The sequence below is a fragment of the Calliopsis andreniformis genome, unplaced genomic scaffold (assembly GCF_051401765.1).
Source record: "Calliopsis andreniformis isolate RMS-2024a unplaced genomic scaffold, iyCalAndr_principal scaffold0089, whole genome shotgun sequence".
Classification (NCBI taxonomy): Eukaryota; Metazoa; Arthropoda; class Insecta; order Hymenoptera; family Andrenidae; genus Calliopsis; species Calliopsis andreniformis.
The window spans coordinates 139,321-163,775 of record NW_027480498.1 but is presented as its reverse complement, the minus strand read 5'-3'; positions in this window follow the sequence as shown (position 1 = coordinate 163,775).

Genomic DNA, 24,455 nt, shown 5'->3' with positions numbered 1-24,455 from the left:
GATATGGCTACTATGGCTATGTATGCTATGGCTATGGCAATGTCTATGGCTGCTATGGTTATGGCTGCTATGGCTATGGCTATGGCTGTTATGGCTACCGCTATGGCTACTGCTATGGCTGCTATGGCTATGACCATGGCTATGGCTGCTATGGCTATGGCTATGGCTGCTATGGCTATGCCTATGGCTGCTATGGATATCGCTATGGCTATGGCTATGGCTTCTATGGCTATGTCTATGGCTAAGGCTGCTATGGCTTGGCTATGGCTGCTATGGCTATGGCTATAGCTGCATTGGCTGCTGTGGCTATGGCTATGTCTATAGCTGCTATCGCTGTGGCTATGGCTCGGCTGCTATGAAATAGCTATGGCGGCTATGGCTGGGGCTATGGCTGCGGCTGCTATGGCTATGGCTTTTATGGCTATCGCTACGGCTACGACTGCTATGGCTATTGCTATGGCTATGGCTGCTATGGCTATGGCTATGGCTATGGTTGCTATGGCTATGGCACTTGCTGCTATGGCTATGGGTGCTATGGCTACGGCTATGGCTATGGTTGCTATGGCTATGGCACTTGCTGCTATGGCTATGTCTGCTATGGCTATGGCTATGGCTACGGCTATGGCTGCTATGGCCACCATGGCTATGGCAATGGCTGCTATGGCTATGGCTATGGCTATGGCTGCTATGGCTATGGCTATGGCCGCTATGGCTATGGCTATCGCTGCGCCTGCTATGGCTATGGCTGCTATCGATATGGCTATGGCGGCCATGGCAATGGCTATGCGTGCCATGGCTATGGCCGTGACTTCTTTGGCTATGGCTATAGCTGCTATGGCTATGGCTATGGCTATGGCTGCTATGGCTATGGCAATGGCTATGGCTGCGATGGCTATGGCTTCTATGGCTATGGCTATGGCTATGGCTGCTATGGCTATGTCTGCTATGGCTACTATGGCTATGGCTATGGCTTTGGCTGCTATGGCTATGCTATGGCTGCTATGGCCATTGCTGCTATGGCTACGGCTGCTATGGCTATGGCTGCTATTGCTATGGCTATGGCTGCTATGGCTATGTATGCTATGGCTATGGCCATGGCTGCTATGGCTAAGCCTATGGCTGCTATGGCTATCGCTATGGCTACTGCTGTGGCTGCTATGGCTATGAAAATGTCTATGGCTGCTATGGCTATGGTTATGGCTATGGCTGCTATGGCTATGCCTATGGCTGCTATGGATATCGCTATGGCTATGGCTATGGCTGCTATGGCTATGGCTATGGCTGCTATGGCTATGGCTATGGCTATGGCTGCCTTGGCTAAGGCAATGGCTACTATGGCCATGGCTATGACTGCTATGGCTATGGCTATGGCTGCTATGGCTATGGCACTGGCTGCTATGGCTATGGCTGCTGTGGCTATGGCTATGGCTGCTATGGCTACGGCTATGGCTATGGCTGCTATGGCTTTGACTATGGCTGATATGGCTATGGCTGCGGCTATGGCTGCTATAGCTATGGCTATGTCTGCTATGGCTTTGGCTATGTCTACTATGGCTGCTATGGCTATGACTATGGCTACTATGGCTAAGGATACGGCTGCTATGGCTATGGCTATGGCTGCTATGGCTATGGCTGCTATGGCTATGCCTATGGCTGCTTTGGCTATGGCTGTAGCTGCATTGGCTGCTGTGGCTATGGCCATGTATATGGATGCTATGGCTGTGGCTATCGCTATGTCTGCTATAGAAATAGCTATGGCGGCTAAGGCTATGGCTATGGCTGCAATGGCTATGGCTATGGGTATGGCTGCTGTGGCTATTGCAATGGCTACTATGGCCATGGCTATGACTGCTATGGCTATGGCTATGGCCGCTATGGCTGTGGGTATGGCTATAGCTGCTGTGGCTATGGCTATGGCTGCTATGGCTATGGCTGCTATGGCTATGGCTATGGCTGCTATGGCAATGGCTATGGCTGCTATGGTTATGGCGGCTATGGCTATGGCTATGGCTGCTATGGCTATGGCTGCTATGGCTATGGCTATGGCTGCTATGGCTATGTATGCTATGGCTATGGCAATGGCTATGGCTGCTATGGTTATGGCTGCTATGGCTATGGCTATGGCTGCTATGGCTATGGCTACGGCTATGGCTGCTAAGGCTATGGCACTGGCTGCTATGGCTATGGGTGCTATGGCTATGGCTATCGCAATGGCTATGGCTGTTATGGCTATGGCTATGGCTATGTCTGCTATGGCTACGGTTGCTATGGCTATGGCTATGGCTGCTATGGCTATGGCTATGTCTGCTATGGCTATGGCTATGGCTACGGCTATGGCTGCTGTGGCCACCATGGCTATGGCAATGGCTGCTATGGCTATGGCTATGGCAATGGCTGCTATGGCTATGGCTATGGCCGCTATGGCTATGGCTATCGCTGCGCCTGCTATGGCTATTGCTGCTATGGCTATGGCTGTGGCGGCCATGACAATGGCTATGCGTGCCATGGCTATGGCCGTGACTTCTTTGGCTATGGCTATAGCTGCTATGGCTATGGCTATGGCTGCTATGGCTATGGCAATGGCTATGGCTGCGATGGCTATGGCTTCTATGGCTATGGCTATGGCTATGGCTGCTATGGCTATGGCTGCTATGGCTACTATGGCTATGGCTATGGCTTTGGCTGCTATGGCTATGGCTATGGCTATGGCTGCCTTGGCTATGGCAATGGCTACTATGGCCATGGCTATGGCTGCTATGGCTATGGCTATGGCTGCTATGGCTTGGCTATGGCTGCTATGGCAATGGCTGTGGCTGCGGCTGCTATGGCTATGGCTTTTATGGCTATCGCTACGGCTATGACTGCTATGGCTATTGCTATGGCTATGGCTGCTATGGCTATGGCTATGGCTATGGCTGCTATGTCTATGGCACTGGCTGCTATGGCTATGGCTGCTATGGCTTTGACTATGGCTGCTATGGCTATGGCTGCGGCTATGGCTGCTATGGCTATGGCTATGTCTGCTATGGCTATGGCTATGTCTACTATGGCTGCTATCGCTATGACTATGGCCACTATGGCTATGGATACGGCTGCTATGGCTATGGCTATGGCTGCTATGGCTATGGCTGCTATGGCTTGGCTATGTCTGCTATGGCTATGGCTATGGCTATGTCTACTATGGCTGCTATGGCTATGACTATGGCTACTATGGCTATGGATACGGCTGCTATGGCTATGGCTATGGCTGCTATGGCTATGGCTGCTATGGCTATGGCTGCTATGGCTATGGCTGCTATGGCTATGGCTATGGCTGCTCTGGCTATGGCTATCGCTGCGTCTGCTATGGCTACGGCTGCTATGGCTATGGCTATGACCGCCATGACAATGGCTATGCGTGCTATGGCTATGCCCGTGACTGGTTTGGCTATGGCTATAGCTGCTATGGATATGGCTTTGGTATGGCTGCTATGGCTATGGCAATGGCTATGGCTGCTATGGCTATGGATACGGCTACGACTGCTATGGCTATTGCTATGGCTATGGCTGCTATGGCTATGGCTATGCCTATGGCTGCTATGGATATCGCTATGGCTATGGCTATGGCTTCTATGGCTATGTCTATGGCTAAGGCTGCTATGGCTTGGCTATGGCTGCTATGGCTATGGCTATATCTGCATTGGCTGCTGTGGCTATGGCTATGTCTATAGCTGCTATGGCTGTGGCTATGGCTATGGCTGCTATGGAAATATCTATGGCGGCTATGGCTATGGCTATAGCTGCTATGGCTATGGCTATGGCTATGGCTATGGCTGCTGTGGCTGTGGCTATTGCTGGTATAGCTATGGCTAAGGCTATGGCTGCTATGGCTATGGCTATGGCTATGGCTGCTATGGCTATGGCTATGGCTGTGGCTGCTATGGCTATGGCTATGGCTGCTATGGCTATGGCTGCTATGGCTATGGCTATGGCTGCTATGGCTATGGCTGCTATGGCTATGGCTGCTATGGCTATGGCTATGGCTGCTATGGCTATGGCTGATATGGCTATGGCTATGGCTATGGCTGCTATGGCTATGGCTATGGCTGCTATGGCCATGGTTGTGGTTGCAATCGCTATTGCGTCTATCTGCTATGGCTATGGCTCTGGATATGGCTTCTATGGCTATGTCTATGGCTAAGGCTGCTATGGCTTGGCTATGGCTGCTATGGCTATGGCTATAACTACATTGGCTGCTGTGGCTATGGCTATGTCTATGCCTGCTATGGCTGTGGTTATGGCTATGGCTTCTATGGAAATAACTATGGCGAATAACGCTATGGCTATAGCTGCATTGGCTGCTATGGCTATGCCTATGTCTATGGCTGCTATGGCTGTGGCTATGGCTATGGCTGCTATGGAAATATCTATGACGGCTATGGCTATGGCTATAGCTGCTATGGCTATGGCTATGGCTATGGCTGCTGTGGCTGTGGCTATTGCTGATATGGCTATGGCTAAGGCTATGGCTGCTATGGCTATGGCTATGGCTGCTATGGCTATGGCTATGGCTGCTATGGCAGTGGCTATGGCTACGGCTATGGCTGCTGGGGCCACCATGGCTAAGGCAATGGCTGCTACGGCTATGGCTATGGCTGCTATGGCTGTCGTTATGGCTGCTATGGCTATGGATATGGATATGGCTGTCATGGCTATGGGTATGGATATGGCTGCTATGGCTATGGCTGCTATGGCTATGGCTGCTATGGCTATGGCTATGGCTGCTATGGCTATGGCTACTATGGCTATGGCTATGGCTGCTATGGCTATGGCTGCTATGGCTATGGCTATGGCTATGGCTGCTATGGCTATGGTTATGGCTATAGCTGCTGTGGCTATGGCTATGTCTGCTATGGCTATGGCTATGAATGCTATGGCTATGGTTATGGCTATAGCTGCTATGGCTATGGCTATGGCTGCTATGGCTATGGCTACGTCTGTGGCTGCTATGGCTATGGTCGCTATGGCTTTGGCTATGGCTGCTATGGCTATGGCTATGGCTGTGGCTATGGCAACTATGGCTATGGCTATGTCTATGGCTGCTATGGCTATGGCTATGGCTATTGCTACTATGGCTATGGCTATGGTTGCTATGGCTTTTGCGTCTATCTGCTATGGCTATGGCTATGGCTATGGCTTCTATGGCTATGTCTATGGCAAAGGCTGCTATGGCTATGGCTATGGTTATGGCTTTGGCTTCTATGGCTATGTCTATGGCAAAGGCTGCTATGGCTATGGCTATGGCTGCTTTGGCTATGGCAATAGCTGCATTGGCTGCTGTGGCTATGGCTATGTCTATGGCTATGGCTGCTACGGCTATGGCTATGGCTGCTATGGCTATGGCTGCTATGGCTATGGCTATGGCTGCTATGGCTTTGTCTGCTATGGCTATGGCTATGGCTATGGCTGCTATGGCTATGGCTGCTATGGCTATGGCAATGGCTATGGCTGCTACGGCTATGGCTTCTATGGCTATGGCTATGGCTATGGCTGCTATGGCTATGGCTGCTATGGCTTTGTCTGCTATGGCTATGGCTATGGCTATGGCTGCTATGGCTATGGCTGCTATGGCTATGGCAATGGCTATGGCTGCTACGGCTATGGCTTCTATGGCTATGGCTATGGCTATGGCTGCTATGGCTATGGCTGCTATGGCTATGACTATGGCTGCTAAGGCTATGGCTGCTACGGCTATGGCTATGGCTGCTATGGCTATGGCTATGGCTGCTATGGCTATGTCTGCTATGGCTATGGCTATGGCTATGACTGCTATGGCTATGGCTGCTATGGCTATGGCAATGGCTATGGCTGCTACGGCTATGGATTCTATGGCTATGGCTATGGCTATGGCTGCTATGGCTATGGCTGCTATGGCTATGGCTATGGCTGCTATGGCTATGGCTATGGCTGCTATGGCTATGGCTGCTATGACTATGGCCATGGCTGCTATGCCTATCGCTTCTATCGCAATGGCTTTTATGGCTATCGCTATGGCCATGGTTGTGGTTGCAATGGCTATTGCGTCTATCTGCTATGGCTATGGCTGTGGATATGGCTTCTATGGCTATGTCTATGGCTAAGGCTGCTATGGCTTGGCTATGGCTGCTATGGATATCGCTATGGCTATGGCTATGGCTGCTATGGCTCTGGCTATGGCTGCTATGGCTATGGTTATGGCTATAGCTGCTATGGCTATGGCTATGGCTTCTATGGCTATGTCTATGGCAAAGGCTGCTATGGCTATGGCTATGGTTATGGATTTGGCTTCTATGGCTATGTCTATGGCAAAGGCTGCTATGGCTATGGCTATGGCTGCTTTGGCTATGGCAATAGCTGCATTGGCTGCTGTGGCTATGGCTATGTCTATGGCTATGGCTGCTACGGCTATGGCTACGGCTGCTATGGCTATGGCTGCTATGGCTATGGCTATGGCTGCTATGGCTTTGTCTGCTATGGCTATGGCTATGGCTATGGCTGCTATGGCTACGGCTGCTATGGCTATGGCTATGGCTGCTATGGCTACCGCTATGGCTACTGCTATGGCTGCTATGGCTATGACCATGGCTATGGCTGCTATGGCTATGGCTATGGCTGTTATGGCTATGCCTATGGCTGCTATGGATATCGCTATGGCTATGGCTATGGCTTCTATGGCTATGTCTATGGCTAAGGCTGCTATGGCTTGGCTATGGCTGCTATGGCTATGGCTATAGCTGCATTGGCTGCTGTGGCTATGGCTATCGCTGCGCCTGCTATGGCTATGGCTGCTATCGCTATGGCTATGGCGGCCATGACAATGGCTATGCGTGCCATGGCTATGGCCGTGACTTCTTTGGCTATGGCTATAGCTGCTATGGCTATGGCTATGGCTATGGCTGGCATGTCTATGGCAAAGGCTACTATGGCCATGGCTATGACTGCTATGGCTATGGCTATGGCTGCTATGGCTGTGGGTATGGCTATAGCTGCAGTGGCTATGGCTATGGCTGCTATGGCTATGGCTGCTATGGCTATGGATATGGCTACTATGGCTATGTATGCTATGGCTATGGCAATGTCTATGGCTGCTATGGTTATGGCTGCTATGGCTATGGCTATGGCTGCTATGGCTACCGCTATGGCTACTGCTATGGCTGCTATGGCTATGACCATGGCTATGACTGCTATGGCTATGGCTATGGCTGCTATGGCTATGCCTATGGCTGCTATGGATATCGCTATGGCTATGGCTATGGCTTCTATGGCTATGTCTATGGCTAAGGCTGCTATGGCTTGGCTATGGCTGCTATGGCTATGGCTATAGCTGCATTGGCTGCTGTGGCTATGGCTATGTCTATAGCTGCTATCGCTGTGGCTATGGCTCGGCTGCTATGAAATAGCTATGGCGGCTATGGCTGGGGCTATGGCTGCGGCTGCTATGGCTATGGCTTTTATGGCTATCGCTACGGCTACGACTGCTATGGCTATTGCTATGGCTATGGCTGCTATGGCTATGGCTATGGCTATGGTTGCTATGGCTATGGCACTTGCTGCTATGGCTATGGGTGCTATGGCTATGGCTATGGCTATGGTTGCTATGGCTATGGCACTTGCTGCTATGGCTATGTCTGCTATGGCTATGGCTATGGCTACGGCTATAGCTGCTATGGCCACCATGACTATGGCAATGGCTGCTATGGCTATGGCTATGGCTATGGCTGCTATGGCTATGGCTGCGGCTGCTATGGCTATGGCTTTTATGGCTATCGCTACGGCTATGACTGCTATGGCTATTGCTATGGCTATGGCTGCTATGGCTACGGCTATGGCTATGGCTGCTATGGCTATGCCACTGGCTGCTATGGCTATGGCTGCTGTGGCTTTGGCTATGGCTGCTATGGCTATGGCTATGGCTATGGCTGCTATGGCTTTGACTATGGCTGATATGGCTATGGCTGCGGCTATGTCTGCTATAGCTATGGCTATGTCTGCTATGGCTTTGGCTATGTCTACTATGGCTGCTATGGCTACGACTATGGCTACTATGGCTAAGGATACGGCTGCTATGGCTATGGCTATGGCTGCTATGGCTATGGCTGCTATGGCTATGGCTATGGCTGCTTTGGCTATGGCTGTAGCTGCATTGGCTGCTGTGGCTATGGCCATGTATATGGATGATATGGCTGTGGCTAATTCTATGTCTGCTATAGAGATAGCTATGCCGGCTAAGGCTATGGCTATGGCTGCAATGGCTATGGCTATGGGTATGGCTGCTGTGGCTATTGCAATGTCTGATATGGCTATGGCTATGGCTATGGCAGCTATGGCTATGGCTATGGCTACGGCTATGTCTGCTATGGCTATGGTTATGGCTGCTATGACTATGGCTATGGGTATCGCTGCTATGGCTATGGCTTTGGCTGCTATGGCTATGGCTATGTCTGCTATGGCTATGGCAATGGCTACTATGGCCGTGGCTATGACTGCTATGGCTATGGCTATGGCTGCTATGGCTGTGGGTATGGCTACAGCTGCTGTGGCTATGGCTATGGGTATCGCTGCTATGGCTATGGATTTGGCTGCTATGGCTATGGCTATGTCTGCTATGGCTATGGCTATGGCTGCTATGGCTACTATGGCTATGGCTATGGCATTGGCTGCTATGGCTATGGCTATGGCTGCTGAGGCCATTGCTGCTATGGCTATGGCTTTGGCTGCTATGGCTATGGCTATGGCTGCTATGGCCATTGCTGCTATGGCTATGGCTGCTATGGCTATGGCTGCTATTGCTATGGCTATGGCTGCTATGGCTATGTATGCTATGGCTATGGCCATGTCTGCTATGGCTATGCCTATGGCTGCTATGGCTATCGCTATGGCTACTGCTATGGCTGCTATGGCTATGAAAATGTCTATGGCTGCTATGGCTATGGCTATGGCTGCTATGGCTATGGTTATGGCTATGGATGCTATGGCTATGCCTTTGGCTGCTATGGATATCGCTATGGCTATGGCTATGGCTGCTATGGCTATGGCTATGGCTGCTATGGCTATGGCTATGGCTGCTATGGCTATGGCTATGGCTGCTATGGCTATGGCTATGGCTATGGCTGCCTTGGCTAAGGCAATGGCTACTATGGCCATGGCTATGACTGCTATGGCTATGGCTATGGCTGCTATGGCTTGGCTATGGCTGCTATGGCTATGGCTGCTATGGCTTTGACTATGGCTGCTATGGCTATGGCTGCGGCTATGGCTGCTATGGCTATGGCTATGTCTGCTATGGCTATGGCTATGTCTACTATGGCTGCTATCGCTATGACTATGGCTACTATGGCTATGGATACGGCTGCTATGGCTATGGCTATGGCTGCTATGGCTATGGCTGCTATAGCTTGGCTATGGCTGCTATGGCTATGGCTTTTATGGCTATCGCTACGGCTATGACTGCTATGGCTATTGCTATGGCTATGGCTGCTATGGCTATGGCTATGGCTTGGCTGCTATGTCTATGGCACTGGCTGCTATGGCTATGGCTGCTATGGCTATGGCTTTGGCTGCTATGGCTATGGCTATGACTGCTATAGCTATGGCTATGGCTGCTATGGCTACTTCGGGTATGGCTATGGCATTGGCTGCTATGGCTATGGCTATGGCTGCTAAGGCAATTGCTGCTATGGCTATGGCTTTGGCTGCTATGGCTATGGCTATGGCTGCTATGGCCATTGCTGCTATGGCTATGGCTGCAATGGCTAAGGCTGCTATGGCTATGGCTATGGCTGCTATGGCTATGTATGCTATGGCTATGGCCATGGCTGCTATGGCTATGCCTATGGCTGCTATGGCTATCGCTATGGCTACTGCTATGGCTGCTATGGCTATGAAAATGTCTATGGCTGCTATGTCTATGGCTATGGCTGCTATGGCTATGGTTATGGCTATGGCTGCTATGGCTATGCCTATGGCTGCTATGGATATCGCTACGGCTATGGCTATGGCTGCTATGGCTATGGCTATGGCTGCTATGGCAATGGCCATGGCTATGGCTGCTATGGCTATGGCTATGGCTGCTATGGCTATGGCTATGGCTATGGCTGCTATGGCTATGGCTATGGCTGGTACGGCTACCGCGATGACTGCTATGTCTATGGCTATGTCTATGGCTGCTATGGCTATTGCTATGGCTATGGCTGCTATGGCTATGTCTACGTCTGCTATGGCTATGGCTATCGCTGCGTCTGCTATGGCTATGGCTGCTATGGCTATGGCTATGGCGGCCATGACAATGGCTATGCGTGCTATGGCTATGGCCGTGACTGGTTTGGCTATGGCTATAGCTGCTATGGCTATGGCTATGGCTATGGCTGCTATAGCTATGGCAATGGCTATGGCAGCTATGGCTATGGCTTCTATGGCTATGGCTATGGCTATAGCTGCTATGGCTATGGCTATGGCTATGGCTGCTATAGCTATGGCAATGGCTATGGCAGCTATGGCTATGGCTTCTATGGCTATGGCTATGGCTATGGCTGCTATGGCTATGGCTGCTATGGCTACTATGGCTATGGCTATGGCTTTGGCTGCTATGGCTATGGCTATGGCTGCTATGGCCATTGCTGCTATGGCTATGGCTGCTATGGCTATGGCTGCTATTGCTATGGCTATGGCTGCTATGTCTATGTATGCTATGGCTATGGCCATGGCTGCTATGGCTATGCGTATGGCTGCTATGGCTATCCCTATGGCTGCTGTGGCTATGGTTATGACTATGGCTGCTATGGCTATGCCTATGGCTGCTATGGATATCGCTATGGCTATGGCTATGGCTGCTATGGCTCTGGCTATGGCTGCTATTGCTATGCCTATGGCTATGGCTGCTATGGCTATGGCAATGGCTACTATGGCCATGGCTATGACTGCTATGGCTATGGCTATGGCTGCTTTGTCTTGGCTATGGCTGCTATGGCTACGGCTATGGCTGCGGCTGCTATGGCTATGGCTTTTATGGCTATCGCTACGGCTATGACTGCTATGGCTATTGCTATGGCAATGGCTGCTATGGCTATGGCTATGGCTATGGCTGCTATGGCTATGCCTATGGCTGCTATGGATATCGCTACGGCTATGGCTATGGCTGCTATGTCTATGGCACTGGCTGCTATGGCTATGGCTGCTATGGCTTTGACTATGGCTGCTATGGCTATGGCTGCGGCTATGGCTGCTATGGCTATGGCTATGTCTGCTATGGCTATGGCTATGTCTACTATGGCTGCTATCGCTATGACTATGGCCACTATGGCTATGGATACGGCTGCTATGGCTATGGCTATGGCTGCTATGGCTATGGCTGCTATGGCTTGGCTATGTCTGCTATGGCTATGGCTATGGCTATGTCTACTATGGCTGCTATGGCTATGACTATGGCTACTATGGCTATGGATACGGCTGCTATGGCTATGGCTATGGCTGCTATGGCTATGGCTGCTATGGCTATGGCTATGGCTGCTCTGGCTATGGCTATCGCTGCGTCTGCTATGGCTACGGCTGCTATGGCTATGGCTATGACCGCCATGACAATGGCTATGCGTGCTATGGCTATGCCCGTGACTGGTTTGGCTATGGCTATAGCTGCTATGGATATGGCTATGGCTATGGCTGCTATTGCTATGGCTATGGCTGCTATGGCTATGTATGCTATGGCTATGGCCATGGCTGCTATGGCTATGCCTATGGCTGCTATGGCTATCGCTATGGCTACTGCTGTGGCTGCTATGGCTATGAAAATGTCTATGGCTGCTATGGCTATGGCTATGGCTGCTATGGCTATGGTTATGGCTATGGCTGCTATGGCTATGCCTATGGCTGCTATGGATATCGCTATGGCTATGGCTATGGCTGCTATGGCTATGGCTATGGCTGCTATGGCTATGGCTATGGCTATGGCTGCTATGGCTTTGACTATGGCTGATATGGCTATGGCAATGGCTACTGTGGCCGTGGCTATGACTGCTATGGCTATGGCTATGGCTGCTATGGCTATGGGTATGGCTATAGCTGCTGTGGCTATGGCTATGGGTATCGCTGCTATGGCTATGGATTTGGCTGCTATGACTATGGCTATGGCTATGGCTATGGCTACGGCTATGTCTGCTATGGCTATGGTTATGGCTGCTATGACTATGGCTATGGGTATCGCTGCTATGGCTATGGCTTTGGCTGCTATGGCTATGGCTATGTCTGCTATGGCTATGGCAATGGCTACTATGGCCGTGGCTATGACTGCTATGGCTATGGCTATGGCTGCTATGGCTGTGGGTATGGCTATAGCTGCTGTGGCTATGGCTATGGGTATCGCTGCTATGGCTATGGATTTGGCTGCTATGGCTATGGCTATGACTGCTATGGCTATGGCTATGGCTGCTATGGCTACTATGGCTATGGCTATGGCATTGGCTGCTATGGCTATGGCTATGGCTGCTGAGGCCATTGCTGCTATGGCTATGGCTTTGGCTGCTATGGCTATGGCTATGGCTGCTATGGCCATTGCTGCTATGGCTATGGCTGCAATGGCTAAGGCTGCTATGGCTATGGCTATGGCTGCTATGGCTATGTATGCTATGGCTATGGCCATGGCTGCTATGGCTATGCCTATGGCTGCTATCGCTATCGCTATGGCTACTGCTATGGCTGCTATGGCTATGAAAATGTCTATGGCTGCTATGTCTATGGCTATGGCTGCTATGGCTATGGTTATGGCTATGGCTGCTATGGCTATGCCTATGGCTGCTATGGATATCGCTACGGCTATGGATATGGCTGCTATGGCTATGGCTATGGCTGCTATGGCTATGGCCATGGCTATGGCTGCTATGGCTATGGCTATGGCTGCTATGGCTATGGTTGTGGTTGCAATGGCTATTGCGTCTATCTGCTATGGCTATGGCTGTGGATATGGCTTGTATGGCTATGTCTATGGCTAAGGCTGCTATGGCTTGGCTATGGCTGCTATGGCTATGGCTATAGCTACATTGGCTGCTGTGGCTATGGCTATGTCTATGCCTGCTATGGCTGTGGTTATGGCTATGGCTTCTATGGAAATAACTATGGCGAATAACGCTATGGCTATAGCTGCATTAGCTGCTATGGCTATGCCTATGTCTATGGCTGCTATGGCTGTGGCTATGGCTATGGCTGCTATGGAAATATCTATGACGGCTATGGCTATGGCTATGTCTGCTATGGCTATGGCTGCTATGGCTATGGCAATGGCTATGGCTGCTATGGCTATGGCTATGGCCGCCATGACAATGGCTATGCGTGCTATGGCTATGGCCGTGACTGGTTTGGCTATGGCTATAGCTGCTATGGCTATGGCTATGGCTATGGCTATGGCTATGGCTGCTATGGCTATGTATGCTATGGCTATGGCAATGGCTATGGCTGCTATGGTTATGGCTGCTATGGCTATGGCTATGGCTGCTATGGCTAGCGCTATGACTACTGCTATGGCTGCTATGGCTATGACCATGGCTATGACTGCTATGGCTATGGCTACGGTTGCTATGGCTATGCCTATGGCTGCTATGGATATCGCTATGGCTATGGCTATGGCTTCTATGGCTATGTCTATGGCTAAGGCTGCTATGGTTTGGCTATGGCTGCTATGGCTATGGCTATGTCTGCATTGGCTGCTGTGGCTATGGCTATGTCTATAGCTGCTATGGCTGTGGCTATGGCTATGGCTGCTATGGAAATATCTATGGCGGCTATGGCTATGGCTATAGCTGCTATGGCTATGGCTATGGCTATGGCTATGGCTGCTGTGGCTGTGGCTATTGCTGATATAGCTATGGCTAAGGCTATGGCTGCTATGGCTATGGCTGCTATGGCTATGGCTATGGCTGCTATGGCTATGGCTATGGCTGCTACGGCTACCGCGATGACTGCTATGGCTGTGGCTATGTCTATGGCTGCTATGGCTATTGCTATGGCTATGGCTGCTATGGCTATGGCTATGGCTATGGCTGCTATGGCTATGGCAATGGCTATGGCTGCGATGGCTATGGCTTCTATGGCTATGGCTATGGCTATGGCTGCTATGGCTATGGCTGCTATGGCTACTATGGCTATGGCTATGGCTTTGGCTGCTATGGCTATGGCTATGGCTGCTATGGCCATTGCTGCTATGGCTATGCCTATGGCTGCTATGGCTATCGCTATGGCTACTGCTATGGCTGCTATGGCTATGAAAATGTCTATGGCTGCGATGGCTACGGCTGCTATGGCTGCTATGGACATGGTTGTGGTTGCAATGGCTATTGCGTCTATCTGCTATGGCTATGGCTGTGGATATGGCTTCTATGGCTATGTCTATGGCTAAGGCTGCTATGGCTTGGCTATGGCTGCTATGGCTATGGCTATAGCTACATTGGCTGCTGTGGCTATGGCTATGTCTATGCCTGCTATGGCTGTGGTTATGGCTATGGCTTCTATGGAAATAACTATGGCGAATAACGCTATGGCTATAGCTGCATTAGCTGCTATGGCTATGCCTATGTCTATGGCTGCTATGGCTGTGGCTATGGCTATGGCTGCTATGGAAATATCTATGACGGCTATGGCTATGGCTATGTCTGCTATGGCTATGGCTGCCAGGGCTATGGCAATGGCTATGGCTGCTATGGCTATGGCTATGGCCGCCATGACAATGGGTATGCGTGCTATGGCTATGGCCGTGACTGGTTTGGCTATGGCTATAGATGCTATGGCTATGGCTATGGCTATGGCTATGGCTATGGCTGCTATGGCTATGTATGCTATGGCTATGGCAATGGCTATGGCTGCTATGGTTATGGCTGCTATGGCTATGGCTATGGCTGCTATGGCTAGCGCTATGACTACTGCTATGGCTGCTATGGCTATGACCATGGCTATGACTGCTATGGCTATGGCTACGGTTGCTATGGCTATGCCTATGGCTGCTATGGATATCGCTATGGCTATGGCTATGGCTTCTATGGCTATGTCTATGGCTAAGGCTGCTATGGCTTGGCTATGGCTGCTATGGCTATGGCTATATCTGCATTGGCTGCTGTGGCTATGGCTATGTCTATAGCTGCTATGGCTGTGGCTATGGCTATGGCTGCTATGGAAATATCTATGGCGGCTATGGCTATGGCTATAGCTGCTATGGCTATGGCTATGGCTATGGCTATGGCTATGGCTGCTGTGACTGTGGCTATTGCTGATATAGCTATGGCTAAGGCTATGGCTGCTATGGCTATGGCTGCTATGGCTATGGCTATGGCCATGGCTGCCATGCCTATCGCTTCTATCGCAATGGCTTTTATGGCTATCGCTATGGCTATGGCTGCTATGGCTATGCCTATGTCTATGGCTGCTATGGCTGTGGCTATGGCTATGGCTGCTATGGAAATATCTATGGCGGCTATGGCTATGGCTATAGCTGCTATGGCTATGGCTATGGCTATGGCTATGGCTGCTGTGGCTGTGGCTATTGCTGGTATAGCTATGGCTAAGGCTATGGCTGCTATGGCTATGGCTATGGCTATGGCTGCTATGGCTATGGCTATGGCTGTGGCTGCTATGGCTATGGCTATGGCTGCTATGGCTATGGCTGCTATGGCTATGGCTATGGCTGCTATGGCTATGGCTGCTATGGCTATGGCTATGGCTATGGCTGCTATGGCTATGGTTATGGCTATAGCTGCTGTGGCTATGGCTATGTCTGCTATGGCTATGGCTATGGCTGCTATGGCTATGGCTATGGCTGCTATGGCTATGGCTATGGCTGCTATGGCAGTGGCTATGGCTACGGCTATGGCTGCTGGGGCCACCATGGCTAAGGCAATGGCTGCTACGGCTATGGCTATGGCTGCTATGGCTGTGGTTATGGCTGCTATGGCTATGGATATGGATATGGCTGTCATGGCTATGGCTATGGATATGGCTGCTATGGCTATGGCTGCTATGGCTATGGCTGCTATGGCTATGGCTATGGCTGTTATGGCTATGGCTACTATGGCTATGGCTATGGCTGCTATGGCTATGGCTGCTATGGCTATGGCTATGGCTATGGCTGCTATGGCTATGGTTATGGCTATAGCTGCTGTGGCTATGGCTATGTCTGCTATGGCTATGGCTATGGCTGCTATGGCTATGGTTATGGCTATAGCTGCTGTGGCTATGGCTATGTCTGCTATGGCTATGGCTATGGCTGCTATGGCTATGGCTATGGCTGCTATGGCTATGGCTATGGCTGCTATGGCAGTGGCTATGGCTACGGCTATGGCTGCTGGGGCCACCATGGCTAAGGCAATGGCTGCTACGGCTATGGCTATGGCTGCTATGGCTGTGGTTATGGCTGCTATGGCTATGGATATGGATATGGCTGTCATGGCTATGGCTATGGATATGGCTGCTATGGCTATGGCTGCTATGGCTATGGCTGCTATGGCTATGGCTATGGCTGCTATGGCTATGGCTATGGCTGCTATGGCTATGGTTATGGCTATAGCTGCTATGGCTATGGCTATGGCTGCTATGGCTATGGCTACGTCTGTGGCTGCTATGGCTATGGTCGCTATGGCTTTGGCTATGGCTGCTATGGCTATGGCTATGGCTGTGGCTATGGCAACTATGGCTATGGCTATGTCTATGGCTGCTATGGCTATGGCTATGGCTATTGCTACTATGGCTATGGCTATGGTTGCTATGGCTTTTGCGTCTATCTGCTATGGCTATGGCTATGGCTATGGCTTCTATGGCTATGTCTATGGCAAAGGCTGCTATGGCTATGGCTATGGTTATGGCTTTGGCTTCTATGGCTATGTCTATGGCAAAGGCTGCTATGGCTATGGCTATGGCTGCTTTGGCTATGGCAATAGCTGCATTGGCTGCTGTGGCTATGGCTATGTCTATGGCTATGGCTGCTACGGCTATGGCTATGGCTGCTATGGCTATGGCTGCTATGGCTATGGCTATGGCTGCTATGGCTTTGTCTGCTATGGCTATGGCTATGGCTATGGCTGCTATGGCTATGGCTGCTATGGCTATGGCAATGGCTATGGCTGCTACGGCTATGGCTTCTATGGCTATGGCTATGGCTATGGCTGCTATGGCTATGGCTGCTATGGCTATGACTATGGCTGCTAAGGCTATGGCTGCTACGGCTATGGCTATGGCTGCTATGGCTATGGCTATGGCTGCTATGGCTATGTCTGCTATGGCTATGGCTATGGCTATGACTGCTATGGCTATGGCTGCTATGGCTATGGCAATGGCTATGGCTGCTACGGCTATGGATTCTATGGCTATGGCTATGGCTATGGCTATGGCTGCTATGGCTATGGCTGCTATGGCTATGGCTATGGCTGCTATGGCTATGGCTATGGCTGCTATGGCTATGGCTGCTATGACTATGGCCATGGCTGCTATGCCTATTGCTTCTATCGCAATGGCTTTTATGGCTATCGCTATGGCCATGGTTGTGGTTGCAATGGCTATTGCGTCTATCTGCTATGGCTATGGCTGTGGATATGGCTTCTATGGCTATGTCTATGGCTAAGGCTGCTATGGCTTGGCTATGGCTGCTATGGATATCGCTATGGCTATGGCTATGGCTGCTATGGCTCTGGCTATGGCTGATATTGCTATGCCTATGGCTATGGCTGCTATGGCTATGGCAATGGCTACTATGGCCATGGCTATGACTGCTATGGCTATGGCAAATGGCTGCTATGGCTTGGCTATGGCTGCTATGGCTATGGCTATGGCTGCTATGGCTGTGGTTATGGCTGCTATGGCTATGGATATGGATATGGCTGTCATGGCTATGGCTATGGATATGGCTGCTATGGCTATGGCTGCTATGGCTATGGCTGCTATGGCTATGGCTATGGCTGCTATGGCTATGGCTGATATGGCTATGGCTATGGCTATGGCTGCTATGGCTATGGCTATGGCTGCTATGGCCATGGTTGTGGTTGCAATCGCTATTGCGTCTATCTGCTATGGCTATGGCTGTGGATATGGTTTCTATGGCTATGTCTATGGCTAAGGCTGCTATGGCTTGGCTATGGCTGCTATGGCTATGGCTATAACTACATTGGCTGCTGTGGCTATGGCTATGTCTATGCCTGCTATGGCTGTGGTTATGGCTATGGCTTCTATGGAAATAACTATGGCGAATAACGCTATGGCTATAGCTGCATTGGCTGCTATGGCTATGCCTATGTCTATGGCTGCTATGGCTGTGGCTATGGCTATGGCTGCTATGGAAATATCTATGACGGCTATGGCTATGGCTATAGCTGCTATGGCTATGGCTATGGCTATGGCTGTTGTGGCTGTGGCTATTGCTGATATGGCTATGGCTAAGGCTATGGCTGCTATGGCTATGGCTATGGCTGCTATGGCTATGGCTATGGCTGCTATGGCAGTGGCTATGGCTACGGCTATGGCTGCTGGGGCCACCATGGCTAAGGCAATGGCTGCTACGGCTATGGCTATGGCTGCTATGGCTGTGGTTATGGCTGCTATGGCTATGGATATGGATATGGCTGTCATGGCTATGGCTATGGATATGGCTGCTATGGCTATGGCTGCTATGGCTATGGCTGCTATGGCTATGGCTATGGCTGCTATGGCTATGGCTACTATGGCTATGGCTATGGCTGCTATGGCTATGGCTGCTATGGCTATGGCTATGGCTATGGCTGCTATGGCTATGGTTATGGCTATAGCTGCTGTGGCTATGGCTATGTCTGCTATGGCTATGGCTATGGCTGCTATGGCTATGGTTATGGCTATAGCTGCTATGGCTATGGCTATGGCTGCTATGGCTATGGCTACGTCTGTGGCTGCTGTGGCTATGGTCGCTATGGCTTTGGCTATGGCTGCTATGGCTATGGCTATGGCTGTGGCTATGGCAACTACGGCTATGGCTATGTCTATGGCTGCTATGGCTATGGCTATGGCTATTGCTACTATGGCTATGGCTATGGTTGCTTTGGCTTTTGCGTCTATCTGCTATGGCTATGGCTATGGCTATGGCTTCTATGGCTATGTCTATGGCAAAGGCTGCTATGGCTATGGCTATGGTTATGGCTTTGGCTTCTATGGCTATGTCTATGGCAAAGGCTGCTATGGCTATGGCTATGGCTGCTTTGGCTATGGCAATAGCAGCATTGGCTTCTGTGGCTATGGCTATGTCTATGGCTATGGCTGCTACGGCTATGGCTATGGCTGCTATGGCTATGGCTGCTATGGCTATGGCTATGGCTGCTATGGCTTTGCCTGCTATGGCTATTGCTACTATGGCTATGGCTATGGTTGCTTTGGCTTTTGCGTCTATCTGCTATGGCTATGGCTATGGCTATGGCTTCTATGGCTATGTCTATGGCTATGGCTGCTATGGCTATGGCTATGGCTGCTATGGCTATGGCTATGGCTGCTATGGCTATGGCTGCTATGACTATGGCCATGGCTGCTATGCCTATTGCTTCTATCGCAATGGCTTTTATGGCTATCGCTATGGCCATGGTTGTGGTTGCAATGGCTATTGCGTCTATCTGCTATGGCTATGGCTGTGGATATGGCTTCTATGGCTATGTCTATGGCTAAGGCTGCTATGGCTTGGCTATGGCTGCTATGGATATCGCTATGGCTATGGCTATGGCTGCTATGGCTCTGGCTATGGCTGATATTGCTATGCCTATGGCTATGGCTGCTATGGCTATGGCAATGGCTACTATGGCCATGGCTATGACTGCTATGGCTATGGCAAATGGCTGCTATGGCTTGGCTATGGCTGCTATGGCTATGGCTATGGCTGCTATGGCTGTGGTTATGGCTGCTATGGCTATGGATATGGATATGGCTGTCATGGCTATGGCTATGGATATGGCTGCTATGGCTATGGCTGCTATGGCTATGGCTGCTATGGCTATGGCTATGGCTGCTATGGCTATGGCTGATATGGCTATGGCTATGGCTATGGCTGCTATGGCTATGGCTATGGCTGCTATGGCCATGGTTGTGGTTGCAATCGCTATTGCGTCTATCTGCTATGGCTATGGCTGTGGATATGGTTTCTATGGCTATGTCTATGGCTAAGGCTGCTATGGCTTGGCTATGGCTGCTATGGCTATGGCTATAACTACATTGGCTGCTGTGGCTATGGCTATGTCTATGCCTGCTATGGCTGTGGTTATGGCTATGGCTTCTATGGAAATAACTATGGCGAATAACGCTATGGCTATAGCTGCATTGGCTGCTATGGCTATGCCTATGTCTATGGCTGCTATGTCTGTGGCTATGGCTATGGCTGCTATGGAAATATCTATGACGGCTATGGCTATGGCTATAGCTGCTATGGCTATGGCTATGGCTATGGCTGCTGTGGCTGTGGCTATTGCTGATATGGCTATGGCTAAGGCTATGGCTGCTATGGCTATGGCTATGGCTGCTATGGCTATGGCTATGGCTGCTATGGCAGTGGCTATGGCTACGGCTATGGCTGCTGGGGCCACCATGGCTAAGGCAATGGCTGCTACGGCTATGGCTATGGCTGCTATGGCTGTGGTTATGGCTGCTATGGCTATGGATATGGATATGGCTGTCATGGCTATGGCTATGGATATGGCTGCTATGGCTATGGCTGCTATGGCTATGGCTGCTATGGCTATGGCTATGGCTGCTATGGCTATGGCTACTATGGCTATGGCTATGGCTGCTATGGCTATGGCTGCTATGGCTATGGCTATGGCTATGGCTGCTATGGCTATGGTTATGGCTATAGCTGCTGTGGCTATGGCTATGTCTGCTATGGCTATGGCGATGGCTGCTATGGCTATGGTTATGGCTATAGCTGCTATGGCTATGGCTATGGCTGCTATGGCTATGGCTACGTCTGTGGCTGCTGTGGCTATGGTCGCTATGGCTTTGGCTATGGCTGCTATGGCTATGGCTATGGCTGTGGCTATGGCAACTACGGCTATGGCTATGTCTATGGCTGCTATGGCTATGGCTATGGCTATTGCTACTATGGCTATGGCTATGGTTGCTTTGGCCTTTGCGTCTATCTGCTATGGCTATGGCTATGGCTATGGCTTCTATGGCTATGTCTATGGCAAAGGCTGCTATGGCTATGGCTATGGTTATGGCTTTGGCTTCTATGGCTATGTCTATGGCAAAGGCTGCTATGGCTATGGCTATGGCTGCTTTGGCTATGGCAATAGCAGCATTGGCTTCTGTGGCTATGGCTATGTCTATGGCTATGGCTGCTACGGCTATGGCTATGGCTGCTATGGCTATGGCTGCTATGGCTATGGCTATGGCTGCTATGGCTTTGCCTGCTATGGCTATGGTTATGGCTATGGCTGCTATGGCTATGGCTGCTATGGCTATGGCAATGGCTATGGCTGCTACGGCTATGGCTTCTATGGCTATGGCTATGGCTATGGCTGCTATGGCTATGGCTGCTATGGCTATGACTATGGCTGCTAAGGCTATGGCTGCTACGGCTATGGCTATGGCTGCTATGGCTATGGCTATGGCTGCTATGGCTATGTCTGCTATGGCTATGGCTATGGCTATGACTGCTATGGCTATGGCTGCTATGGCTATGGCAATGGCTATGGCTGCTACGGCTATGGATTCTATGGCTATGGCTATGGCTATGGCTGCTATGGCTATGGCTGCTATGGCTATGGCTATGGCTGCTATGGCTATGGCTATGGCTGCTATGGCTATGGCTGCTATGACTATGGCCATGGCTGCTATGCCTATCGCTTCTATCGCAATGGCTTTTATGGCTATCGCTATGGCCATGGTTGTGGTTGCAATGGCTATTGCGTCTATCTGCTATGGCTATGGCTGTGGATATGGCTTCTATGGCTATGTCTATGGCTAAGGCTACTATGGCTTGGCTATGGCTGCTATGGATATCGCTATGGCTATGGCTATGGCTGCTATGGCTCTGGCTATGGCTGATATTGCTATGCCTATGGCTATGGCTGCTATGGCTATGGCAATGGCTACTATGGCCATGGCTATGACTGCTATGGCTATGGCAAATGGCTGCTATGGCTTGGCTATGGCTGCTATGGCTATGGCTATGGCTGCTATGGCTGTGGTTATGGCTGCTATGGCTATGGATATGGATATGGCTGTCATGGCTATGGCTATGGATATGGCTGCTATGGCTATGGCTGCAATGGCTATGGCTGCTATGGCTATGGCTATGGCTGCTATGGCTATGGCTGCTATGGCTATGGCTATGGCTGCTATGGCTATGGCTGCTATGGCTATGGCTATGGCTATGGCTGCTATGGCTATGGTTATGGCTACAGCTGCTGTGGCTATGGCTATGTCTGCCATGGCTATGGCTATGGCTGCTATGGCTATGGCACTGGCTGCTATGGCTATGGCTGCTGTGGCTATGGCTATGGCTGCTATGGCTACGGCTATGGCTATGGCTGCTATGGCTTTGACTATGGCTGATATGGCTATGGCTGCGGCTATGGCTGCTATAGCTATGGCTATGTCTGCTATGGCTTTGGCTATGTCTACTATGGCTGCTATGGCTATGACTATGGCTTTGGCTGCTATGGCTATGGCTATGGCTATGGCTGCCTTGGCTATGGCAATGGCTACTATGGCCATGGCTATGACTGCTATGGCTATGGCTATGGCTGCTATGGCTTGGCTATGGCTGCTATGGCAATGGCTGTGGCTGCGGCTGCTATGGCTATGGCTTTTATGGCTATCGCTACGGCTATGACTGCTATGGCTATTGCTATGGCTATGGCTGCTATGGCTATGGCTATGGCTATGACTGCTATGTCTATGGCACTGGCTGCTATGGCTATGGCTGCTATGGCTTTGACTATGGCTGCTATTGCTATGGCTGCGGCTATGGCTGCTATGGCTATGGCTATGTCTGCTATGGCTATGGCTATGCCTACTATGGCTGCTATCGCTATGACTATGGCCACTATGGCTATGGATACGGCTGCTATGGCTATGGCTATGGCTGCTATGGCTATGGCTGCTATGGCTTGGCTATGTCTGCTATGGCTATGGCTATGGCTATGTCTACTATGGCTGCTATGGCTATGACTATGGCTACTATGGCTATGGATACGGCTGCTATGGCTATGGCTATGGCTGCTATGGCTATGGCTGCTATGGCTATGGCTGCTATGGCTATGGCTGCTATGGCTATGGCTGCTATGGCTATGGCTATGGCTGCTCTGGCTATGGCTATCGCTGCGTCTGCTATGGCTACGGCTGCTATGGCTATGGCTATGACCGCCATGACAATGGCTATGCGTGCTATGGCTATGCCCGTGACTGGTTTGGCTATGGCTATAGCTGCTATGGATATGGCTTTGGTATGGCTGCTATGGCTATGGCAATGGCTATGGCTGCTATGGCTATGGCTATGGCTATAGCTGCTATGGCTATTGCTATCGCCGCTATGGCTATGGCTGCTATGGCTATGGCAATGGCTATGGCTGCTATGCCCACCATGGCTACGGCAATGGCTGCTATGGCTATGGCTATGGCTGCGGCTGCTACGGCTATGGCTGCTATGGCTATGTTTATGGCTGCTATGGCTATGGCTATGGATATGGCTGCTATGGCTATGGCTATGGCTGCTATGGCTATGGCTATGGCTGCTTTGGCTATGGCTATGGCTGCGGCTGCTATGGCTATGGCTGCTATGGCGATGGCTATGGCTGCTTTGGCTATGGCTATAGCTGCATTGGCTGCTGTGGCTATGGCTATGTCTATGGCTGCTATGGCTGTGGCTCTGGCTATGGCTGCTATGGATATAGCTATGGCAGCTATGGCTATGGCTATAGCTGCTATGGCTATGGCTATCGCTGCGTCTGCTATGGCTATGGCTGCTATAGCTATGGCAATGGCTATGGCTGCTATGGCTATGGCTTCTATGGCTATGGCTATGGCTATGGCTGCTATGGCTATGGCTGCTATGGCTACTATTGCTATGGCTATGGCTTTGGCTGCTATGGCTATGGCTATGGCTGCTATGGCCATTGCTGCTATGGCTATGGCTGCTATGGCTATGGCTGCTATTGCTATGTCTATGTCTGCTATGGCTATGTATGCTATGGCTATGGCCATGGCTGCTATGGCTATGCGTATGGCTGCTATGGCTATGGCTATGGCTGCTGTGGCCATGGTCATGGCCGTGGCTGCTATGGCTATGCCTATCGCTGCTATGGATATCGCTATGGCTATGGCTATGGCTGCTATGGCTCTGGCTATGGCTGATATTGCTATGCCTATGGCTATGGCTGCTATGGCTATGGCAACGGCTACTATGGCCATGGCTATGACTGCTATGGCTATGGCAAATGGCTGCTATGGCTTGGCTATGGCTGCTA